This window comes from Artibeus jamaicensis, unplaced genomic scaffold, assembly GCF_021234435.1.
Source record: "Artibeus jamaicensis isolate MK-2021 breed Jamaican fruit bat unplaced genomic scaffold, CSHL_Jam_final scaffold_833, whole genome shotgun sequence".
NCBI classification, from domain to species: domain Eukaryota; kingdom Metazoa; phylum Chordata; class Mammalia; order Chiroptera; family Phyllostomidae; genus Artibeus; species Artibeus jamaicensis.
In genome coordinates this window covers 2,183,596-2,204,033 of record NW_026522056.1, presented here as the reverse complement: position 1 = coordinate 2,204,033, position 20,438 = coordinate 2,183,596, and positions in this window count along the sequence as shown.

The window sequence follows — 20,438 nt, the reverse complement described above, 5'->3', positions numbered from 1 at the left end:
AGGGTCCAGGAGGCTGTCCCTGAAGAGCGTGACAGGTGAGCTGAACTCCTACAGCATTAACTCACTTTCACAAAGCAAGGGAAATAGAAGAAAAGAACAGATGCCTTCACTTTTTGTGAGACTGGTTGTTGGCATTCCTCTTGATTTTAGAGGTCAGATAATGTCCTCAATCAAAATTATGGTCAAGGTGGCATATATAACGCCACCCAGATTTTAGGACATGAATGACCTGTATCACTGGGATTTTGTCATGTTCAAGTCTAGAATTCTGTTGAACCAATTTTAAGGAAACCAAGAGGGGTGAATTTTTTTAAAAACGTCTCGGTGTCTCTATTCTGCGCGGTTTGAATTCGGCCCTCAGTGCCCCTTCCCCAGAGCAGACTTTGCCTGGAAAGGCGCTTCTCACAGGTCGCAGGGCTAGACCTGCTCCTTCAGGTTCTGCGATGGTCGCACTGCAACCACCTGAAAATCGGAACCTGCGGCTGTCCCTGTCCGGCTTCTGTCGGGTTTGTCCTGCTGTGCTGTTTGGTTAGGACCCACGACCACTTCAGGTGTCCTGTCAGGTGTCCTTCCGCCTTCCCTCTGTGGTTTTAAACTCAAATAACAACACCACATCCGTTTTCTAGGTGTTGGTGATTTATGTTCACCTGCTCACATTTTGGGGGCGGTGGAAAAAGACTTGTCACAGATGTTGTCTGTGGGCCTGGGGACAAATTACTTAACTTCTTTGAGCCTCTACTCTTCCTTCCTGTGAAATGGCCTAATACATGAAATAAGGTGCTGTAAGACATGCTTACCATGTGGAATGCACTTCAATGATGTTATTTCATTATAACGTCCTATGTGGAAATAGTACAGTTTCAACACTTGACAATTATATTTTCTACCCAATTTGGAAGTTAAATTAACAGGAAGGTATTTTTGAATCAACTGAAAAGAAAAGATGTGTACATGCAAATTAAGTTAAAAATTTGAAAACAGTAATGAAATTAGGAAAATACAAAGCACTAAAGATTAAGTATTTTACTAGCAAATATATGGGTATTTTTCTGGTATAATTTGAGACAACATTAAGTACATCTATCTGCTTAGTATTAAAGTAAAAAAAGTAGATATCAAATTTTTAAAATACAGCTATAAATATTTAAATCTGATAAGTTTTCCATTAGTTTTTAATAATAAATCAGTTAAATTTATATTACATAAACTAGCGATTGTTTTTTCCAGTAAGTTTTTTGTATATTGACTACTTGACTGGCTATGATAAATTGTTCTAATAGTTTCTTAAGGAGCCCAAAATTTCATTTTAATCTTCATTTGATGGTATTGATCAACCCTGATTTGGGATTTTCTATAACTTTGAAGTTTCAAAAAGGCATACATATGGTGTTACTACTGTTTCAGAGGTGTTCCTGTCTTGGTTGAGAAAACCATTGCAAATAGCCATATCAATACACTAATAGCTAAACTAATATTAGCTAAACTCATACACAAACCAATGAACACCCTTAACTGTGATAAAGAAAAACAAGCATTTTATTTTCTTGGTCAGTTTTCTTGAAGTAATGAGAAAACTTTTGTGGTCCCAATATAACAATATCTGGTTCCGTTCTAAGAAGATGAGTTAAGCTTTCATATGGCATACTCTGTTTATTTTTAAAAACTTTTAAAAAGAGTTTATTTATTTACTTTTAGAAGAGGGGAAGGGAGGGAGAAAGAGAGGGAGAGACATATTGATTGGTTGCCTCTCCCATGACCCCACCTGGGGACCTGGCCTGTAACCCAGGCACGTGCCCTGACTGGGAATAGAACTTGTGACCTTTAGGTTCACAGGCCATCGCTCAATCCACTGAGCCACACCAGTTAGGGTGCATATACTATTTTTTTAAAAAATCTCTGAGTGAGTTAAACAGAAACCAAAGGAAAACATTATATGGCTTACACCAGTGGTTGCCAGCTGGGGCAGACTTTGTCTCTCAGGGTACATTTGGCAATACCTGGAGACATTGTTGATTCTCATGACTGGGGGTGGGGGGTGTTACTGGCATTTTGGGGATCCTGCTAAACATCCTACAATGCACAGGGCAATTCCCACAACCAAAAATTGTCTGTTCCAAAATGTCAGTAGTGTTGGGGTTGCAAAATTTTGTCTTACAGTGATCTCTTAGGTGTGAGTGGACTCATAGGCCTAAATCGGATGTCGGAATTGTTTCCTCTCCTGTAGTATGCCCACTGGAGAGGTCAAATAGCAGCCTCACTCAAAATTACATCCAAGACAGCATATGTAACATCACCAAGACTTATGGGCACTAATGACCCTCATCACTGGGATTTTGTTCAAGTGTAGAATTATGTTAAACCAGTTTTTTTTTAAAGATTTTATTTATCTTTGGAGGGGAAAGGAAGGAGAGAGGGAGAGAATATCAATGTATGGTCGCCTTTCCTGCATCCCCTGCTGGGAACTGGCCTGCAACCCAGGCATGTGCCCTGCCTAGGAATCGAACCACGATTGTTTGGTTCACAGGCCCGCGCTCAATCCACTGAGCTACACCAGCCAGGGCTTAAACCAGTTTTAAGGAAACCAAAAAGGGTTAATTTTGAAAACATGGTTAATAATACTTTGTCTCACTGCTGCCATCCCACTGGGCAAAAAGAAGAAATGAATTAAGTTTTGCTTGAGAATCACTGGCAAAATGCTGTGTGGAGCACATCTTGCGTCATAATATGAAAGAACTTTCTGACAGGCAGATCAGAGCCAATGGAATAGGCTTCCTGGCAAGTCTTCCGATGTTTCCACCAGAAACAGTCAGGTCTAGGATGGACAACTGTTCAGGTCTGCTGCAGGGGGCACGCTGATTTAGAAGGAGCGTTGACGATAGGATCTTTATGGCTTCTTCTGACTTTGATAGTCTTTATTTTAAAGTTGAATTAGGATAGCAATCAAAGCCACTTTGGGAAATGGACTTCTTACAGGCCTCTGAAAATTGCAAGGAGCATTTGTGAAGATCTCCAGCAGTTTTGGAGATACCATCCCAGACTTCATTTCATTGGATAATCTAACACTATTGATGTTCCGGTTGCATTCCTAGCAGATAGAAGGCTTGGAAGAGGACCCTTAGAAGATGAAAACCGTGAATCATAGAGGTGGAGGTGAGAAGCCAAGGAGATAATGGCAGGTACTCACAGGTGTGGCATGAAAAGGAGCAGAAGCTGGTGGCACACCACCCTCATAGCTTTCCAAGTTTGATTATTTGGAAATAAACATTTAAAAAATTTGAGTCATACAAGAACTGATCAAAGCATGCAATACTAACTTTAGAGTCCTACTATTCTGAGCAATAGACAACAAGATCAAGAAAATTTTATTTACTATAATTCTTCTTTGGAAGAATGTATTTTTAGGATAAATACTTTATTATGCTGCTAGAGGTAGTATAGCCAAGCAAGCAAGCATGCTTGTTAAACGGCTCTGCCTGAGGCAGGAAGGACTAAATTTGCTCCTGAGGGACACACTGACTCCACTCAGCATGGAAGAGCAGGAGGAGACGAACTAGCCACTGAACTTGGGAAAAGCAAGTGTTGCCACTTGAATCTCCGATGTGTACAGTCCCCTGAGCTCCCGTGAAAAGGGGGGTTGGATTCCTCAGATCTGGGTGACATTTGTAGTTCTGAAAAATTCCCAGTTGCTGCTGGAAGGAGGGGGCAGTGGACAGATTCCTTTTCATGAGACGTTTTGTTAACCTTTACCCACTGATTTTTCTAACGGTGTTTTTTTAGCTGAGGAGACAAAAGTGATGCATGGAGGGAAAGTGGTTCTATTGTTGGATATGATGTTTAAAGATGGAGAAATTGAAGAAACCAACTCAGGTACATATTCATTTTGGGGAGGTGACGGTGATCACACAGGGTCCCCCTATGATGTGGGGCAGTGCGGCGTCCATTTAGGGACACACACAGATAAAGGTCATTAACAACAATTTCAGACTTTACTGATGCTCCCTGGGGGATATCATAAGGGATCTGTATCACAAGCTGTCACTTTTGACATTCCCTTTCTCTGTGTCTCATTGCTAATTATGCCTTCACTGGGCTCTTTCCCCATCCGAGTCTGGAACTCCCACCAAGACGCCCAGGCTTCCTTGCCCTTGTCCCATCTGGCTCTTCCTTCTCTCACTAGTATTTCTTCATTCACCTCAGAGGAAAGTCTTCTCAGCAGAAGCAGCGGTGCCTCCCAGGGCGTGTTTTAGAACTGTACGTGGGGGCGTGTCGTGGAGGCGTCTTTAAAGTCCTGGTTGCTCACACAGGTGAAGAGCCTCCTTCTAGTGATCCAAGTCCAGAACTTACTTCATTTTACCTTCGAACCCAAGGTATCGTGTGTGGTTTTAGCATGCAAACTGGGCACTTGTTTTTTAAATGATTGGGTTCACACCTACCATTCTTGTGCTGTTTTCCTCTATTTCTTACACAATATTGCTTTTGAACTTACTTTAAAAAACCAAGACAAATACATTGAAGTAAGAATCCGACTACTTCATTATGTCTCCCATGGCAGTCATAATTGGGAATTCACATACTTAAATATGCATTATTTTATTATAAATAATAAAATATATATACTACATAGATTTTGCAAAAAGTTGTGTATGAGGGTAGGCCATGTCATGCGTGAATTTCATTTCAGGGTAGTGAAGGTGGGCAGCCCCAGCTTCTCTCGTGCTCCCGCCTGGGAAGGCCTGAGGTGGGGCAGCGGGGCCGGGAAGGGAGAGGCCAGGGCAGGGCTACAAAGGGAGAGAGGGGATCATAGCACAATGCAACACTTTATTTTCTTCTCCCCTGGTCACATGTGTATGCAGTCACTTTCAGACAAAATATCAATGCGACTTATATTAATATTAAGTTCTCTCTGGTTTCCACCTGTAAAATGTATTGCCTCAAACTAGGGAATCTGGTCCCAATAGCTTCATATTTCCATTATGTGCTAGGGGACTATATGTATATATGTAATATATAATATAAAGCTATATATATGCCTTCCTTCCTTCTATCCTTCCTTTGATCCTTCCTTCCCAATATAGCTGCAAATATCAAGTTTCCACTTTATTTCCTGAAATCAGCTCCAAGTAATTTCTGTTAAGCTACCTGAATAAAAACCACTAATTGAGGGAAGAAAATAGCCTGACAGCTTATCCCTTTTAACTTTATTCTTTCAAAGAGAAACTAAGAAAGAAAACACACTACAAAACTAAACACACCAGCATTTGCAAATGTAACTTCTTAAGTTGCTTGCCGGTGCTATAAATTATTTAACATGTGAAATTAAACCTTCACACAGAAGCCCAGGAGCTCTGATCATGCAGACACCGATAAGTCAATAGTGAAGTCTTGTCAGTATTTGAGCCTGGCTAATGCATATTCCAAGAAGCACTTACCACTATAAATACCCCTCGAGGACAATGGAGGCCTGAGGCTGGCCCCTTTCAGGCTAGTGGAATGAATCTCGGCAGAAGGGTGGTGAGTGGAAGTTGACAGCCCCCATCCCTGTCACCCACTCCCTGCCACTTCATCCCTGCCATTGGAGAAATGGTCCAACAGGGCACACGGAGGGGGTATCTGCAGTTGGCAGCATCGTCCTCATGGTGGTTGAGGTTAGCCCAGCACAACTGTGGTGTGACTCAAGAAGCACAGGGGTTGGAATGCTGGGCCCTGGCTTACTCTGGGAAATCCCTCATTTTATGACAACGGGGGACAATGGTCGCCCTGGGTCTCTAAGTCATTAGCTGGTGGGCTCCCTTCAAAACATAGGGCTTGTCCCTTGCCCCATTTTTATTCCACCCTACTGCAATGTTCCATTAAAAAGAAACATCTTCCCATCAACACCATGTCTCGAGCGCTAGTGGAGCCCTGGAGCCCCAATCCCAGGATGGGATTTTGGAAGCAGAGCAGTGGGGTGCTGCTGGAGTTGTGAAGACTGTGGGGGTGCAGGAGGAATGGGACTAATGAGGTATGAGGAGTGGAGTCCACATGGAGACTGAGCTCACAGTCCTGTCTTTGCGAAAATGTCCAGGGCCCATGGAACCAGTCACTGCTCTTGTCTCTTCTTCTGTGATTAAGAGAACTCGATACCGCAAGGCCCAGAGGGTTTCTATAATGGCGAAAGGAAATAATACATAGAAAGCGCTTATCATAATGCTTGGCACATAATAAATGCAGTCCAAAACATCACAGCTTTTTTTCCCCAGCTGAGCCGAGAAGAGGCCTCGGTGCCCTGCACACCCAGGCTTGCACCTCAGACAGGTCTGGCCTCCAAGTGAAAATGCATTCGCTGCTCCTTATCTGGACATACACATTTGCATTTGAGGCCAAGTGACTCGGAGATACAGTCCCTTGTCTGTGAGAACCAACATTTTCAAATTTGTTATTAAGCCTCACTTTTTTAAATATAATAGGATCCAGAAAGGATCTTATTGTATTATTTAATATAATTATTTAATTATATTATTTAATATAATGTCTTTGGATCCAGAAAGCTCTCCTATCTGATACTGGTCAGGAGGAGGCTGTGGCAAAAATATGGTTGGAATCCTCTTAGAGAATGTTTTCTCTCTGGGGGAAATTCCACCAATTCAGGGAAGAAGGGAGGGGAGTTGCCCCCCATCCAATGCCTGCTGCGGGTCCCATATTAACTGGAATATTTATTGATCAGGACCAGACAGCAGGCACTCCCAGCAGCTGGTCCGATCTCAAGAACTGAGGCAGAGCTGGTGTTGGTAGGAGCAGAAAGCATAACTGTCTGTATAACTTCAGCTCCAAAAATAATGTATACGACCTTTCTCTAAATGAACCAGCCAACACATGGATTCATAAACGCAGTGCTGCCCACAGTACAGCACTTTGTAGGAAACCAAAGAACGTATTTCCCCCACACATTGAGTCTTGGGTCTTTCTAAGAATAATTCACTGTAACTACTAGAGTAAACCTCTTTGATTTCAGGAAAATGTTTGAAATAAATCATTAATTCTTTTTGGAGTTGAAAATCCTATATTTTCAAGACCAAACTTGATCTCATTATTGAGAGCAATAATGATCCTTATGTTGACACAATGTTTAATTCTTTTATGCTGTTTGTTATTACGTTTTCTCATATGAATAATCTGAAACAACCCTGCAAGCCTGGGCTGAGCAGGCCCTCCCCACCATGCGCTGGGGAGAAGTGAGGCACACAGAGGTCACCGGGCAGGATGAGGGCCACAGAGCTTGTGTCGGAGCCTGGCAGAGTCCGACTTTCCTCCGCCCCATTGACTCGACTGTGCGGTGATAGAGGGTGCAGCTTCTGGCAGACACACGGGAAGGAATCTGAAGGAGTCTGCCCTTCTTATGGCAAAGGAGGGGCCAGTCAGATGGCAGATGTTGAAGAAAGAAGTCTGAAAGTTTTGTATCCTCTCGTAAAATGTCAGATTGACTTTGGCTCACCCACTTACAATCTTGACTTTTACCGTGTTGACATAAGAATGTTGGTGTAGTTCACAGGATTATTGTGAGGTGTATCTAAGGAGATAGATCAGAAAATATTTACCTGACTCGTAAGAAGGGCTTAATGGCATCTGAGAATAGAATTTTGTTTCATGCACAGAGACAAGTAATACATCTCTAAAAACTGTCTTAGTCAAGAGCATGTTGAGATCATGTCAAGCCTAAATTGCTAATGATCCACAAATAATGCTGCCTTGACAGTGTAAAGGGGATTAATATGGAATCAGACATTTCCATTCTACTATCAGGGTCTATTTCCACAAATAGACTGTCTGAGTTTTTTTCATATTTTCCCACAGAAATTCCAGTAGAATACTATTCTGCTGCATTTGGTCACTGCCTATAAAACATCTGATTTGGTTTGGGTATATTCTTTATGTTAATGAAGAAGTCCTTTTGTATGTTGAAAAGCATGAAAATAAGACTCTTACGCAGCATGCATTCATGAGCTGTTCGTTGGGTGTATAACCCTGGACACGTCCCACGGCAGATGGAGCAATGTGCTGGGCCCCTGAAGGGGACTCGGGTCCATCCTTCTGCCTCAGTCAAGGCAGTTTATCTTTAGACTCTTTGGGGCTCTTTTTTTCTTCTTCTTACAAAAATAGCACACATTTCCCCGAGACTGAGAAAATCATTAAAGAGCCAGGAGATAGGAAGCAACAAAAGCAATTTATTCTGTCATATAAAAGGAAAGATGACATAAAAAAAAGCAGTTACTATTTTAAATATGGGAATGTACAGAGGCCGAGCTCAGCCTTCTACCCTAAAGGCCCAGGAGTGCAATGGGGAACAGAGTGAAGGACATACTCTTGGGGTGATTGTCACTGCAGGTCTGATAGTACCACCAACTAACTCATCGCTTAATTTGTACGTCCTGCTGTTGTCTTTCTGGTCCAGAGGGCAGCCTAAGATGCGTGAGGGAATGGCAAGTTCATGGCAAGGAGTCCTGAGATATCTTGGCTCCTCTGAGAGACTTCACTGCAGAGTAATCTTCAAATTAACTCTCAGAGCATCAGCAAGGTCATCCCACGGCCATGCCAGCTTTGCCCGCTATCCCAAGCATCGGCAGGAGGGGCGCTGTCCTGATTTCCTCTACATGCATTTTCTGAATGTCGGCCATGTGACAGGTACTGTTCTTGGAGCCTCCTGAGAACAAGAAACTCGACCCTCATGGGACTCATGCTTAGCATCTCTTGATTTGGACCAAGGATAAGACAGATGCTTTGGAAAGAAAACTGTTGGGAACTCCTTCCAGAAAGCCTACCTGAAGAATGTCATGTTCATAATCAGATTCCTGTGTATCCCTGATGCTCTTCAAGGCCTAGGCTGTAGAGCATTTAGGGGTTTGAAGAGACCATTTTACAGAGATGTGCCAGGGCCCTGCCCCAAGAAGGAAGAAGGGAGTCCGGGAATCCTCTTCTTGCTGAGATGCTCTTTCCATAGAGTCCCACCACTTCCCTGCACCCAAGTTCTGCATCTTCAAAGACACAGAAGGAGGGGCTGTGTCATGTATTTTGGGGAGCCTAGACAATAGTATTTTTGGAACTGCATATATTGAAACTCAATCTTGAGGTAATTAAAGGGTACAGAAGGTAAGAGATTCTTTTCTCCTAAACAGGAGATTCTCAGATAAATTATAACGATCTTTTTTTAAAAAAAAGATTTTATTTATTTTTAGAGAGGGGTAGGGAGGGAGAAAGAGAGGAAGAGAAACAACATGTGGTTGCCTCTCCAACACCCTGCACCGGGGAATCTGACCTGCACCCCAGGCGTGTGCCCTGACTGAGAATCGAACCAGCAACCCTTTGGTTCACAGGCCAGCGCCCAATCCACTGAGCCCACCAGCCAGGGCTGACCTTTGTTTTGAAAGATTTGAACAGATTTAGAATCTTCTCCGAGCAGCCTGGTCCACTCTCTGGCTTCAGTTATCATCTTAAGCCTATGGATAAATCCCGAAGGCAGCTGGCTCAGACCTTCCTTTTGCAGGGTGAACTGGGATAAGCAAAGGCCTACAGACACCTCTGGTTTGACAGCTCAGCCTCAAATTCAACACTGAACACTCAGCTCCATCTTCCCCACAACTTACTCTTTTTCCATGTCCTTATCTTGATCAATGGGCCTAGAAAGCAGCACATTTTGGTGGGGTTATTTTCAAGGAAAAGATATTGGAAAATATTTATTAAGCACTTTTTTATTAAAACAACTTGTTTTTATTAAAACAAAACACATTCATGCAATATAGAAGTGCAAGAAGTGAAAATTGAAAGCTCTTCCCTCCATAACTTGCTTCCCACACACCCCTAGTTGTGCTCCTCAGAACTGTGTGTGTGTGTGTGTTCCTTCTGTCTCCATAATATTCTGGTACTTGCTTTTTTATTTGATAAAAATCTTAGATTGTTTTTTATGTCAACATGTATAGCTCTACATCATTCTTTTCTAATAGCTAGAGTTTTATTCTATTGCCCTATCATATTTATTTCTCCAATTTCCTAATGATAGATGTTCATATTGTACTCATTTCTGTTACTGCAAAAAATTCCAAAGTGAACCTTTGTTTATGTCTATGGCCGTTTGCCAGGAGCGACGTCTTAAGTGGAATCTTCAAAAGGGTGCACTGTAAATTTGATTTATATAGTCAGATTTCTCCCCAAAAGTTTGTAACACTTTATACTCGCACCAGCGGCACATGAGAATACCCCAGTTGCTCATCATAGCCTCTCAAACACTGGAGGGCTCACTGATAGGTATGAAATACTATTTATTCATTGTTTTAGTTTGATACGTCTGTAACTCACAGTGAAGTTGGCTGGTTGGGCCATTTTATTTACTTCTTTCTGAAGTGCTTATTCAGGCAGTTTTGCCACTGTGCTTTTTCTTCGTAACACTTCCTCACATCAGTAAGTTAGCCTTTTGACATATGTGTGGCAAATATTTCCACTCTTTGACAGTTGCTTTTTTCTTTGATTCATTCCTTTTCCTTACTGCTTAGAAATGCTGTTTCTGTACTTAAAATTATTAATCTTGTTTTCCCTTTGTGACTTTTGGGTTTTCTGCCATCCTTGAAAATGCCTTTCGAAACTCATGTACCTTTGATTCTTTCTAATGGTTCTACTTTAGAATTTCTCCTCCTCTTGTATTCAGGTGGCCATAAGGAATGCTGAGGGTTGCAGTGCCTCTCCTTCACTACCACCAGTCATGTCCCTGGGCCCCTTAATGAGCAGCCCAAATCTGTCTTCACTGTCTGAAGTGGCACTTCTGTTATATACTAAATGCACATGTACACCTGGGTTTATATTTGGATTGCACTTTCTGCCTAGTGAGCTGTCTGCCCACACTCACACCAATTTCAGATTGTTTTAAGTGCTGTGGCTTTCTTCTGGCTTTGATAACTTCAGTTGATTGCTGAGCTCTCTTTCCAATAGACTGCTGGGTAGTCCCTGTCACTGCCTCCTGTGTGTTGTAAAGAGATTTGTATCTCTGTAGAATTTTTTTTGGAATTACACTATTTCTTTGGTAGTGCAGTGGCCTGGGTTGCTAAATGGATAAGTCAGAGATGGGACTGGATATAAAATCTGTCCAGTATGATAAGATGAGCACCTCCACGTCCTTGGTCTTGCGAACCCCCAGCCATGAAGTCCACAATAACCTTAGAAGACCATCCCTCAAGGGTATATGGTCAGTGGGATAGTGAGCCAAGGCAGTAGACCAGCAGCCCCTTCTCTGCCTTCTCCTCACACACCCTGCAGCCTATGCATCTGTACAGCCAGCCTCACTGGGGGCCAGGCTGCTCTGGACTTCATGGCTCGAGCCACAGGGTTAGCGCTAAAACTCCATTAACTGGCTGTGTGGAGCCTTTCATTTCCTAGGTTAATTTCCTTTTCATTTCCAAGTTAATTGTGCTCAAGTACTTGCTTAATATGTCTTGTAAGTAGCCTGCATTAAAGAAAAAGCAAATCAAACTGCAGGGTTTTTTTGAACCAAATCTTCTGAATAAAGAACTCTAGGGCTGAGATGGAGGCATATCATCTTGTCCACAAACTAAGTTTTTTTTTCTATCTTTTTTTATTGTTGTTCAAGTACAATTGTCTCCATCCCCCCCCTTCTCTTTTATGTGGCCATCTCCACCTTGTAGCCCAGGGGTACATTTGTTTTAATTTAGCCATCTCCAAACAGCTCTATGAATCCTAAAACACTTTTCTTTTGGCCAACAAATTCATACGTGCTACTGAAAAATAATTTTAACTCCAACCTTTACAATATGTTTCAGTTATAATAAAGTTTAATACAGCAATGTAGAGTCAAAGATAAAACTTTACATTGTGGTACTTATATGCTATCTTCCAGCTAGTACGTTCCTTACCTTATAAGGTGAATACAATCAGGAAGCCTGTCTACACCATATTTCTCAACATTTATAAGCCAGGCACACTCCTAATGAATAGCTCAGGATCACCTTCCTAGTGACAAACAAAAACTACAGGCAAGTTGATGGTGTTGAACTTTATTTTCTGTACTTTACATTATGAAATGGCGTGTGCTTTTCTTCTTCCCCAAATATAAACTTTTGTATTGAGTGTCTTTTATTTATTTTATTTTATTTACTTATCTTTAGAGGGAAAAGGAAGAAGATAGGGAGAGAAATATCAATGTATGGTTGCCTCTCATGTGTCCGCTGCTGGGAACTGGCCTGCAACCCAGGCATGTGCCCTGACTGGGAATCTAACCGTGATACTCTGGTTCACAGGCCCACGCTCAATCCACTGAGCTACGCCAGCCAGGGCTTGTACTGAGTGTCTTTTAGAAAAAAAGATTTATTGAAATATCTCACATAACGTAAAATTCACTCATTTAAAGAATAAAATTTGGTTCCTGTCAAGATAGTGGCATAGGTAGAAACTCTTTGCTTCTTTGCACAACCAAAAGGAGAATAACAACCAATCTAAAAACAATAAACAACCAACCAATTTCAAAACTGCCAGAAAATCAAACTGCATGAAACTCCAACAATGAAAGAATTAAAGAAACATTCACACAGACCGAAAGAGCCACAATGCAACAAAGAGGGTTGCCCCACCCTGGAGAATACCTAAGGCTCTGCCTCTTACTACTTAACAGGTGGACCAAGACAAAGGAATATGGCCCACATGAAAGAACAGATCAAAACTTCAGAAAAAGAGCCAAGCAATGAGGAGAAAGACAATATATCTGATGGAGAGTTCAAAACATCTTGATTACCATCAAGATGCTCACAGAACTGACTGAGCTTAATTGCAAAATGAAGGGACAAATGAAGGCTACCCAAAGTGAAATGAAGTAAAATATTCAGGGAACCAACAGTGATGGGAAGGAAACCTGGACTCAAATCAACAATTTGGAACAAAAGGAAGAAATAAACATCCAACTGGAACAGAATGAAGAAACAAGAATTCAAAAAAATGAGAAGTGGCTTAGGAACCTCTGGGACAACTTTAAACATTTCAACATCCAAATCATAGGGGTGTTGGAAGGAGAAGAACAAGAGCGAGAAGTTGAAAACTTATTTGAACAAATAATGAAGGAAAACATACCCAATCTGTCCAAGAAAATAGGCTTTTAGGAAGTCCAGGAAGCCCAGAGAATCCCAAAGAAGTTGGACCCAAAGAGGAACACAAGTCGTTAAGTTACTCAAGATTAGAGATATAGAGAGAATCTTAAAAGCAGCAAGAGGAAAGGAGAGAGTTATCTACAAAGGAGTTCCCATGAGGCTATCAGCTGATTTCTCAAAAGAAACCTTACTGGCAAGAAGGGACTGGAAAGAAATATTTGAAGTCATGAAAGGCAAGGACCTACATCCAAGATTACTCTATCCAGGAAAACTATCATTGGGCAGATTAAGTGCTTCCCAGATAAGGTCAAGTTAAAGGAGTTCATCATCATCAAGCTCTTATTATATGAAATGTTAGAGGGACTTATCTAAGAAATTAAAGAAGATAAAAAACTATGAAGAGTAAAATGATTACAAACTTACAACTGTCAACAACTGAACCCCCCAAAGAAAAACAATGAAAACAAAAACTTAGCAAACAACTAGAACAGGAACAGAATCAGAGAAATGGACATCACATGGAGGGTTTTCAGTGGGGAAGGGGAGGGGAAGAATGGGGGAAGGGGAAAGGTACAAAGAATAAGAAGTATAATTGGTAGGCACAAAATAGACATGGAGAGGTTAAGAATGGTATAGGAAACAAAGAATTCAAAGAATTTATATGTATAACCTATGGACATGAACTAAGTGGGGGGAGATACCGGAGGGTTGGGGGGTGCATGGTGGAGGGGGGATTGTCAGGAGCCGACCAGCAGCCGTCCCTTGACACAGTTGGGACAAATGAGATGCATCTGCACAGCAGAGGCAGCTGTGGCTGGATTTCCTATCTATCTATCCTTGCATGTTTGTTTCTCAATTAATAGGTGGTGATATTTGTAGACACCTGTATTTCAGGTCCAATGATCCGCATAATTCCAATGAAGTTATACAAAATTATTTCTTGACCATAGAACAAAGTCCCCCCTAATGGGGTGGCCCCTGAATGTCTAAAAGTTGATGAGTAACAACCCATCCTCTACCTTAGACAGGAATATATATTAGTTAGAATTAGACAGTCAAAGAAACAAGAGAAGCTGGTTAGTTATTGCAAACTAAGTACGCAGAAACAATTACTAAGGAGTCAGAGTCCATATTACATAAAGAAACATTTTAGACAAAAAGATAAGATAGCTAAATTAGACATCACAAAGGCCTTATAATAAATTTCCTATAACCTCTGCTCAGTCTAATGTATTCTTTTGCCCCATGCCAAATTCTAAAACTTTAATAAACAATAAGACATTTAAACTCTGTACATACAGCTATTTCTAATTGTTTAATTAATGGCTCTCCTAGTCAAAACAATCTTTGTTTAACATAACTGAATCTGTGGAAATTCTTGTACTTTTCCTGGTTACCTCTGTATTAGTTTTTTCTGCTTAATTGATCACACCATACACCTGTTTCTTTAATGTTACGTAATAATTCGTATAAAAATAAAGCTTAAATCAAACTCTGAGAGTTTGGTCAGACCCACGGAGGCTGGCTGTTCTCCAGCATCCAATCGGGCATCTGACTCTTCATTCATCACCTGTGCCGTCCATCCTTTAGGGACCCTGAGACCTGCCGAGGCTGGACCCGGACAGGGGATAAAGGGGGAAAATTGGGAAAACTGTAATGGTGTGCTCAATAAAATATACTTTAAAAAAGAAAAAAAATAAAGTATACAATTCGATGGTTTTAATACATTTACTGTCATGCAGCTATTATCACAGAGTTCAGAACATTTTCCTCATGCACACTTGAAACCCCCCCATTAGCAGTCACTCCCCTTTACCCCACCCTGCCCCCTCCAGACCTAGGCAACTACTAATCGACTTTCTGTCTCTATGGATTTAATGAGTCTGGATACTTCATATAAATGGAATTATAAAATATATGATCTTCTGTGACTTCCCTCTGTTTTTTTTCTGTGAACATTTTTAAAACATTTTATTTTGAGATGATTATACATTAATATGCAGTTGGAGAAATAATACAGAAAGATCTCTGTGGTCTCCCAGTTGCCTCCAGAGGTAACATCTTGCATAATTGTAGTATAATGTCCCAGCCAGGAACCCGACACAGATACCGTTTGTGGTATTCAGATTTCACTGGTGTTCATTCATTTGTGTGTGTACATGTGCTTGTGTGGGTTTACTTCCGTGAAACTTCATCACACAGACCAGATACAGAAACATTCCATTGCAGTAATTCCTTGTGCTATTCTCTAAAGATGTTTTTAAATTACAGTTGACATTTGATATTATTTTATACTAATTTCAGCATACTGATCAGACAATTATATATTTTACAAGGGTCCCCCCAATAATCCCAGTACACACTGGGCACCAAACATACGTAATTACAATATTATTGACTATATTCCCTGTGCTGTTCTTTACAGCCTTGTGACTATTTTGTATCCACCAATTTGTACTTCTTAATCCCTTCACCTTTTTCACCCAGTCCCTCAAACCCTCCTCCCAATTGGTAACCATTACATTGTTCTCTGTATACATTTGTTTCTGTTTTGTTCATTTATTTTGTTGTCTAGATTGCACATATGAGTGAAATCATATGGTATTTGTCTTTCTCTGTCTGACTTATTTCATTGAGTATAATATCCTCTAGGTCCATCTGTCATAAATGGTAAGATTTCATCCTCCTTTATGGCTGAGTAATACTCTATTATACAAATGTACAACATCTTCTTTATCCAATTATCTATTTATGGGCACTTAGGTTGCTTCCATTTCTTGGCTATTATAAATAATGCTGCAATGAATATAATGTAACAGGGTGTTGAGCTACAGATCTCCAAAACACGAACCTTGGCTTGGGGGATCGAGGAAATAGAGGACAGACATTGAGAGGTACTCTGCACATCTATGGCAACTTGGCTAGCTTAATAGTTATGTTAAAAAGCTGTGCCTCTCACTCGCTCAGTGCCAGGGACATGGGCATGCCTTTGACTCATGATGTAGCTGTGATGTAGCAGGGGGTGGGGGGGGTTGGGAGCTTACAGTGCCTACATGAAGCAGGGAGGCAGTTCCCCTGTTACAGCATCTTGAGAGAGGCAGGTTCCCCCTGTGCACTGGGCCACGCCTGCACAGGCTGATAATGGCAGCAGAGAGAATGTGAACTGTACAAAGAACTGGCTTACGTAATCCATTGTGGGAGGAGTCAGAAGGGGGGTTGCTCTGGAAGCTCTGGGTCAGAATTTAAACTAGGTGGGTTAGCCATGACAGGTCTCTGTCTGCCGTGCAGTTTGGAAGAAGTAGGGAGTCTGCCAATAAGGGCCCCCACTGGCCCACCATGAGGTCTGGTGTGTAAGAGGTGCCACGTGGTTTTGGATCAAAAGCTGGAGAACACGGCAACCTGGCTGATGGTGCTGGGAATTGTGGGAGTTGTCCAGCCAAGTACAGCTTAATAGAAGATGCCAGAATGCTGAACTGTGACTAGGAATGCTAAGCCATGGACTTGTTTTTCTGAAAGATGCTGTCTCTGACTGGCATATTCTGAAACTGGCCTGATTTGGCAAAAGGGAGGCAGGAGTGTATGTGTGTTTGTGGGTGTTTTAATGGCAGAATTCTGCCACTATCCTAAACCTGAATAACTTTTAGATAAACAATTCCTTTCCATTTCACCAAACTCTGGAACTTGGATTCACTCTTCTTGGTGGTGGGCAGTTGGACCTCCCAACTGTTTTAGAACAGCAGAGGCTGGGGTTCTGTAAAAATAAGGGTGCATATACTTTTTAAATTAGTGTTTTAGGTTTCTTTGAATAAGTTCCCAGCATTGGAATTGCTGGCTTGTAAGGTGGTCCTATTTTTAAGTTTTGAAAAAACTTCAGACTGTTTTCCACAATGGCTGCACCAGTCTGCATTCCCACCAACAGTGCATGAGTGTTCCCTTTTCGCCACATCCTCACCAGCACTTATTTGATTATTTATTGATGATAGCCATTCTGACAGGTGTGAGGCAATATCTCATTGTGGTTTTAATGATTTCTCTAGTGATTAGTGATGTTCAGCATCTTTTCATATGTCTACTGGTCATCTGTAGGTTCTCTGCCCATTTTTTATTCAGATTGTTTGTTTTGTGTGTGTGTGTGTGTGTTGAGTTGTATGAGTTCTTTATAAGTTTCTCATCAGAGTATCATTGGAGAATATGTTCTCCCATTCAGTGGGTTGAGTTTTGTTTTGTTGATGGTTTCTTTTGCTATACAAAACTTTTTAATTTGATAGAGTCCTGTTTGTTTATTTTTTCTTTTGTTCTTCTGGCCTGAGGCAATATATCAGAAAAAAATATTACTAGGAGCAATGTCAGAGAGTTTACTGGGTATAAAGTTTTATGATTATGGGTCTTAACTTAAGTCTTCATTCCATTTTAAGTTTATCCTTGTATATGGTGTAAGAAGGAAGGTGGCTTAGTTTTATTTTTTTGCATATATCTGCTCAATGTTTCCAACATGTTTATTGAATAGATTGTCTTCACACCACTGTACATTCCAGCCTTCTTTGTGCGACTCCCTTCTTTCATGTAGCACGATGTTTTCAAGACTTGTCTATAGTGTAGCAGGTGTCACTACTTTACTCCTTTTCATGGCTGAATTATATTCTATAGTATGAGTATATCACATTTTATTTATCTGTTTGTCACTAGATGAACATTTGGCTAAAAGTTGTTTCCACTTTTTGTCTATGACCAATAATGCACAAACACTAATGCACAAGGTACAGTATGGACACATGTTTCATTTCTCTTGGGTATATATCTAGGAGTGGAATTATATGATAACTACATTTAACATTTTGAGAAACTTTCAGACTGTTTTCCGAAAACATTGAACCATTATATTTCTCAATAGTAATGTATAAGAGTTCTGATTCCCCACATTCTTGCTAGAATTCGCCATTGTCTATCTCTTTTATTATATCCTTCCTAGTGGGTATGAAGTGGTATTTCATTGTGGTATTTCAGTTTCCCTAACGACTACTGATGTTGAGTATCTTTGCATGTGTTTATTGGCCATTTGTGTATTTCCTCTGGAGAAACTTCTATTCAAGTCCATTTCTTTTTAAAATATAGATTGTCTTCCTATTGTTGAATTGTAAGGGCTCTTCATAATAGTCCAGGTGTAATTTCTCATCTGATATGTACTATGCAAATATTTTCTCTCTTTTTCTGGTCTGTCTTTCTGCGTTCTTAATGGTATCATTTGTAATACAAAGTTTTGAATTTTGATGAAGCTCAATTTTATCTATCTTTTTATTGATTGCTTAAGCTTTTGGCATCATATCTGAGAAATCATTGTTTAATTTTATATTTTAGTTTATGAAAGGTCAAAGAGCAAAGATGATGTCTTTTATTTACTATCCCCAAATGTAGCAGTGCCTTGCACATAGTAGGTCCTCAAAAAAGATTTGGTGAATGAACACAGTTCATTAGGATCTATGAGCCTCGAGGTTTGTTCCCAGACTTAGAATTTCACCCTGTCAACCTTTCTCTCATTGCTCAGCATTTGAGGTTTTAAGAGACCTTCTTCCTGGGTGCCTTCCCTGATATTCATGCTACTGAGTTTCCCGAAAAGATGGCATTTTGGTAGCAACTATCTTCCTATCATGAGGAAAATAGTAAGTGAAGTCACTACATGCTGTGGACCCAAACACAGAGGGCGCAACCCACAGGGCCCTGAGTCAGAGCTGAGCCCAACAAACAATATATTGGATGAACTATGTGAAATTGCCTCTATGTGACCTAGTTTACCTGCAAAAATGTCAGTTGCATATGGTTCAACATAAAAAAAAATTGAATGAGGTTAAATTAAAAAAAATTAAAATACATTTAATTAAAAATGTTTGTTTGGAACCTACAGAACTCCCTTTCCCTCCCTCTTTTGCCCCATGGTTTTCTCTTTTTCTCTCCAGCCAAGGGAGTGCATCCTGGTTCCAGCTCTTTATGTCCACTGTGGAAAGACACAGGGTCTTGGCATTGGTGCAGCCCTCCTTCGTCCTCAAATAGAGCAAAATGGCCGTTCACGGGTGCACGACACTCAGGCACAGCCTGTCACTGTCCTTTTTTCTCTCTCTATTGTTGATCATCGCCTCCCTCTTCCAATTCTCTTCTTTCTCTTTTTCCCAGGTGACCAGGGACTGAAGTTCCCATGAGAGTGGCTGAGACTTGCTAGTGGCCATGACAGCTGCAGGAGCAATGGCCTCTGTCCACGTTCATGTTTCACATGTAAGGCCTGATGCTTTGCAGGCTGGAGATAGAGTCTTGTTCACATCCCTTGCTCCCCAATTCTCTTTTGTCCTAATAGTAAAATGGACATTTAATTTCTGAGGGAGAACTTTTTTGGTTTGCCAGACTCTTAAATGTTCCCATTTCTTACAGATACTTGGAACAGAACCTGGGGTAACCCAGAGCCTCTGGTTTAAGGCAGGGATCAAAGACAGGGGATATTTCATACATGGCAAACAAATTGCATTAAGTGAAGTTACATGATGATGCTTTTTTTCTGCATGTACTAAATAACTAAGAAGAATTTCTCTTGGTCAGTTTTTTTTTAAATGCTTGTAATATTTTGTTGTTACTGTAGATCCCAAGTACTTGAATGATTTGGAGTCTTTCCTTCTCTTTCTATTTCACTAAATTTACTTCTTCATTTTCTAAGTCAAATTTGATAAACATCTTGCATAGTATGATACATTATTCATAGAAAGCTGGTTAAAGTGAGAAAGTTTAATTTAGTCATTTCCTTTAGAAATTCTCCTTGTATTACAAAATATGTGGTCTAAGTGTTGATGACGTGTGTTGATGATGTGTGTTCATGAATAAGACATGACTATCAAGGAGGGTATTCTGCACCAGTTTTCATATTCATTTTTGCTCTTCTGATTCTCCTTTCACAACAGCTGTGCTTTCCTTGTATACCATGTAAGGTCCAAGATTTCCATAGGACAGTAAAGTTTTACAATTGAAGAGACTGCATGATAATAACCTTCAAATGGCTGATGTATTAAAACTGGCTGTCATTTAAAGTTTTGAATGGCAAAATGCCAATCATTGTTCTTCTAAATGCTCTCAAGGCCTTATCTGCTTGACTAAGGTTAAAACTGGGATTGGCAAAAATGCTGTGTGGTGGGTTACACTGAGTCTTGGGAAGTTCATAAGCATTTCATGACTTTTGAGTCTCAGGGCCTTACAGTGGATGGAACACAAGCCTAATAATAAGACAGGGCATGCAATCCAATCTGCCACATCCCAGATTCAGAGGGTGCTCATCACTCTGTCCTTCTC